Source organism: Uranotaenia lowii, chromosome 2, assembly GCF_029784155.1.
Source record: "Uranotaenia lowii strain MFRU-FL chromosome 2, ASM2978415v1, whole genome shotgun sequence".
In the NCBI taxonomy this organism is placed as follows: domain Eukaryota; kingdom Metazoa; phylum Arthropoda; class Insecta; order Diptera; family Culicidae; genus Uranotaenia; species Uranotaenia lowii.
In genome coordinates, this window is record NC_073692.1 from 353953017 (window position 1) to 353959162 (window position 6146).

Sequence of the window (6146 nt, forward strand, 5' to 3'; positions counted from 1 at the left end):
ATTTCCAAGGATTTGAAGGCGTTGTCAAAGAGCGAGTTCTCCGCAACAGGGGCAGTTATGCCTCCGCTGCTAAACTCCTGGGAAGGCTTCCCATGATAGGTTCCATAATCCGTGTTTTTGTTATTAGTGTTCCGTGTGTTCTTCCAGCTATTGTGAACTTCGTGCGACAATTTTTAAAATAGATCTTGTGATAAAATAAAATGTTTGGAAATAAATACTCTATTTATTCATTCATAATCTGTGTTGCTTTTATTTTTAATTTTTTTTTTGCATGGTTGGCATTTAAAAAAAACGGTTCCGAACGTACAGGAAACCAATTCAGAATTCCCTACAAATCTCGGGAGGAAAGCGTTTCGAACGCACAGGACATTTTGACAGTTGTTTTCCTGTACTGTTTTGCTGTCCTGAAATCGTCCTGTAATTTCAGCTGTTGAAAATACAGGACGAAATCGTCCCGACCACAGGAGAAAAGATTAAGTGTGTAGGTATAGATTTGATTTTTTTTCGGATTTATTGATATTATCAAGAAACTAATTTCAATTATTTTCTTTATTCTTTATTTTTCTTTATTCACGAAACTATTGAGAAAATTTTTCTTTTAACAACCCCAATAGCAATTAAATTAAATCCATTGGCATTGAGGAAGTCTGGGTTGCTTCCTGAATGCAGGAAGGGCCCAACTCACTTCATCAATCACCCTCAGCTTCCGGATACTGGAATAAACCACCATCTCCGACAGGCTTCGTCGATGATGAGCAGAAGCAGGAAGTCGGATTTGGTATTGACTTTGTAGCAGGATGCGGAAACCGGGTGGGGAGTTTTCTTCACAATTGTCCCCCGCGGCAGTCCACTTTTAGCGGCCGAATTTCCTTGAACAAGTCCAACACTTGCGATGATGTTTGATTGGCCGAAGTGCTCGATTGTTCAACACATCCAGCCCCTTTGTGATGCCCAGTTCCCCCAAGAGATCGACGATCTTGCAATCCATCGGCGACCAGACCATCCGTGTAAGAGGTGTATAAGCTGGGTTATTTCCTGAAAATTTTGAAAATCATTTCGAAATCGTTATGTATTCGTTTTTTTAAATATTATTACCTGCGACGCATCGGTGCACCAACTAACACCGGTTCGCGCCTGGAAAAGCTCTTTCAAGCTGGCCACAAGCGACATGATTATAATCATATATGGTTTCCACTTGTTCTGATTGCACACATTCCGTGACTGCACGCTCTTTTTTTTTAACTCAAAATTAAGTATGACCGAGGTTCAAAACATAGTTCGATTCTATGAACTTAAAGTTAAGTACCCTTTTTTCCTCCTTGCGATGGATCAAAACGGAGTTCGAACTGCGAACTCAAAATTGATCCCTTTTTTTCCTTAGGCGAGGGATCAAAGCTGAGTTCGACCTTGTGAACTAAAAATTGAACTCTCTTTGTTGGACTGAAAACACTTAGCGAGTTCAGTCCGAACCGGAACAGCAACCAACGAACACGTCGCAAAATTATGTCGTTCCGGAACAATTACCGGAAGACTATGAAGGAACTTCATAATGAAATGCATATTCACTGTGTCAGCGTAAAATTCTGTCCGTCGTTGTCATCATATGGTAAGCGGCTTGGAATGTCCGGAAACTTCCGGATGTTAATTACTTCCCGTGGGAAGTAACATCCGGAAGTTTTCTTTGACCGGTAGTGTCAAAACTTTCCACCGCTCTCTACTTGCAATGCAATGTACCGGAACAGCAACATCCGGGTACAACAAATTTTAATCATCCTTTAATTCCCTGAAAATAAGCTACCCTCGAAAAAAAAGGATAAATCCGAGTTCGGCTGCCGAACTTAGTATTGAGTATGCCTATCAGAACTTAGTTTTGCTATTGCCCAGTCAAACTCAAAGTTGAGGGAAGCCACCGAAGTGCTGTTTTGAACCAAAACTACTTAATTTTGAGTTTAAAAAAAAGAGCGTGTGGTTGCAATGGTCAGAAAATCAATCAAAATAAACACTCAGGATACGTTTCTTATTTGAAACATTCTGACTGTATAATAGGAAAGCGCCTCTCGCAACTGCTTCGCCCGACTGGTATGCAATCTCGATCAGCGCTCCACTCAGCTATGCAAACCGAGTCGCATCATTCAGAATCATCGATTTTGCAAACATCGCATATCAGAGATGAGGGAGATACAAACTGATCCATTCTGAATGTCACTCACTCAGTATCCGCCTGGTTTTTTTGAAATCGAAAACACGGCGGAAGTGAACATCTTTCCCTCACAAAGACAACTACAATTTGATTTTATTCTTACTGGTGTAAAAAACGCTGTAAATTCAAATAAATTTATTAATTGGCTATGTTTAAAAACAAACAACATTTGCTAATGATCGGTTGAATGTATCACTCACTCACTTCCTGAACCATTCACTCCTGATCCTAGATGAACATGATTCGCCATATGCATCGCTCTTTGGTGAGATTCCAATTGGATGATAGTGCTGCACTGTTTTGACAGCAAGCATCGTGCGAGGTGATCTATATGTTAGCGATGAATAGAACGAACGATGATCGGATAGGTCCAGTAGCAATCAATAACAAAACCCGATCGCTATTCGTTCAGTTGCGAAGTGCAATCAGGAACATTCATTGAAAATGAGTGATATTCGGACCACTGTGTGGTTGTTCGGAGTTTGGAGGGAATTTTTGATCATTTTTTTTTTCTTTTTTTGACTTATCGTTTTTCAATTACACGCTTATCGAATAAACGCAACATTGGTTTCAAAAGAAACCAAATTTTAATTGCATTCAATAAAAAATGAGCGTGCAAAAATAACAAAATTTTTCGTTTATCCATAATCAAAATTTTTATGAAAGCCATCCAAAAATCTGCTTTTGAAATACAAAATAAAATAACAAAACGTTTTGTTGAAACCAACCCCCATTCTTTTTCTGCGTGTTACCATTAATATTTGATACATAAATTTATGCATTACCTACCTTTACATTTCATTGGTTTTTTCCACTTCGTTCATTCGCATGAATACAAAATAAATCCAACGAGCTGTCAAAGCTCGTTAACCCGACGGATCCGACCCAAAATATCTAAATTATTTTTCGGCTCGGTTGGATTCCAAAAATCTAGACATCCACATAGCGCCTATTACCGGTATGTAAAACACAAATACCCGTCTCCAGGAGGACTACATCACGTGCTAAAGGAAATCCAGAAATGAAGATGACCGTGGATGCCCGGATCAAGGTTCTGTTGCGACGACTGAGGTTCGGAAATTTTCAAACCTCTACCGCCGCAATCGAAGGAACAGCTCCATCAGTTGATTCTGCTAACGCCTGCGACGCTGCAGCATTAATTGGAAATTCCGAGCGGCAAAAAATATACGAGATGGTAGCGGAGATTGCCCCGAACCTAACAACCAGTGGCTGAAGTTTGAGTTCGAATTTGTAGTGTTTTCTCCAACATTTTAATAAACAAAATTAAATTATAACATAACCAATTATTCTATATCCATTGTTTTTAAATCATGTTCGAAATAGTGAAAAAAAAGTCTTGATGAATGATGATAAATTGATTTTTAAATAGTGGTTTTTTTTCAACAGAATTCTCTGATACACATCAATTATTGCTATACATAAATTTATTTGATTCTTGTTCTCCAGCCTTGTGGCTGCTTTAATCTGGAATAAGACCATTAATACAAAGCTTGAAAATCAATGCTTAAAATCCATTTTTGAAATGAATTTAAAACTGTAGGGAATGAGATAAGCATGAATAATTAAGATAATAAAAAATAAATATATGGCAACGATATATCATACTGAGCGAGTACTTCAATCTGTTCGCACGCTCTTTTTTTTTAACTCAAAATTAAGTAGTTTTTGTTCAAAACAGCACTTCGGTGGCTTCCCTCAACTTTGAGTTTGACTGGGCAATAGCAAAACTAAGTTCTGATAGGCATACTCAATACTAAGTTCGGCAGCCGAACTCGAATGTATCCTTTTTTTTCGAGGGTAGCTTTTTTCAGGGAATTAAAGGATGATTAAAATTTGTTGTACCCGGATGCTGCTGTTCCGGTACATTGCATTGCAATTACAGAGCGGTGGAAAGTTTTGACATTCCCGGTCAAAGAAAATTTCCGGATGTTACTTCCCACGGGAAGTAAACAACATCAGGAAGTTTCCGGACATTCCAAGCCGCTCACCATATGATGACAATGACGGACAGAATTTTACGCTGACACGGTGAACATGCATTCATTATGAAGTTCCTTCATAGTCGTCCGGTAATTGTTCCGGAACGACATAATTTTGCGACGTGTTCGTTGGTTGCTGTTCCGGTTCGGACTGAACTCGCTAAGTGTTTTCAGTCCAACAAAGAGAGTTCAATTTTTAGTTCACAAGGTCGAACTCAGCTTTGATCCCTCGCCGAAGGAAAAAAAGGGATCAATTTTGAGTTCGCAGTTCGAACTCCGTTTTGATCCATCGCAAGGAGGAAAAAAGGGTACTTAACTTTAAGTTCATAGAATCGAACTATGTTTTGAACCTCGGTCATACTTAATTTTGAGTTAAAAAAAAAGAGCGTGCGGAATAAAAATGTATTAATAGGTAGAAAGAATGCAAAGTAAACATATGGCAACACTATACTATATCAACGCTCTAATTGACAGAAGCGCCGTTTAAAGGCGTTAAACGGAATGAAAAAAAGCTGGAGAAGGAAAGAGCAAGACGAACGAAAAGAAAATTGAACGGACCAGTTTATAGACGAATTTTGAAGAGGAAAGTTTGGTGAAAAGTTTATTGCGCGAAGACTAGAGATTGGCCTAGAGAAAAGCGCAATGATGCGATCAGTCACGACAAAAACTTCATCAGCAGACACGCCATTCGAGTTACCCAAGATTAGAAAGCACGAATTCAAGTTATTTAAAAAAATAATCCAAATATCCAAAACCTCTTTTTCGATAGACGACTCCTTAAAACTGTTCAAATTAAGTCCACTCGAGTTTTAAAATTGATCCCAATTTGATGTAGAAAACTTTCTAAAATTTTATAGGCTTTTTAAACGTTTTCAAATTTCTCTTGGACTAGTAAACTATTAATTTTATTTTTGTTTAAAAATTTTTCATTCCAAGTCACCTGCCGAATAGGTAACGACTTCAAAAGTCACTTGCCACCCTTGCCACCGACTCGAGTCACGCCATTCGCCTCTGAGAATACGGTGACAGTAAAAAAAGTTCATTCAAGTCACCTACAGTTCATTCAAGTCACGGCATTCGCCTGCTAGAATACGGTGACTCTAAAAAACGAAGTCACTTCACGTCACTCGCCTCGCAGAATAAGCCCCTTTAATTACATTTGTAACGGTTGATTTGGCAACTTTTAGCGATTTTGCCAACTTTGCGTGCGAGTAGCTCGGATTTTCGCGATGCGCGAGCAAAATTTCGATACTCTGCTCTTTTTCCTTGGACGGCATTTTGACAACTGAAGAGTGAATTCCAAAATCAAAATAGGAGCAACATTCTACAAACACACACACTTTCAAAATGAGGGGTGTTCAGAGCTTTTGAATGCAAAATCGAAAGAAATACGTCAAATTGATATTGACCAAATTTTGACCGTATCACTCTTTAGAAGATCATTTAGACTTGTTTTGGAACTTGACAGTATCAATAAAACTTAAGTTTTGAGCTACATATCACGTACTTCAAATCAATTATGGGGCTGAGTAATAAGCTTTTCCGAAAGTACCTTCCGTAAGTATGGGACTTTTGAGTGCTTGGGTAGTGACAATAAAAAAATCGCCTTTACATTTGATCACGTAGCTCAAAATTCCGAAATGTATAGTGAATAAATGGTCAACAAATTCCATCTTAAAGCTTGAAGGAACTCAACAAAAGTTGTTTGAGAAAAGTTCGGCCCAGCAAATTGAAAGTTCAAACTGTTTGAATTTGAAGGAGCGACTTTTTTCGATCTTGATCTAGCAGGCCCATATTGGTCCACGAGCAAAAGTCCGCAAGCAATTCTCCAATACTTCTGAGTCGAACATTTGTTCTAGTGTATATAAAATCATGAAACTTCACTTGACGGATAGCAAAGTGTCATCAGTTCATCATCGATCGTCATCGAAACGACGAGAAAACGC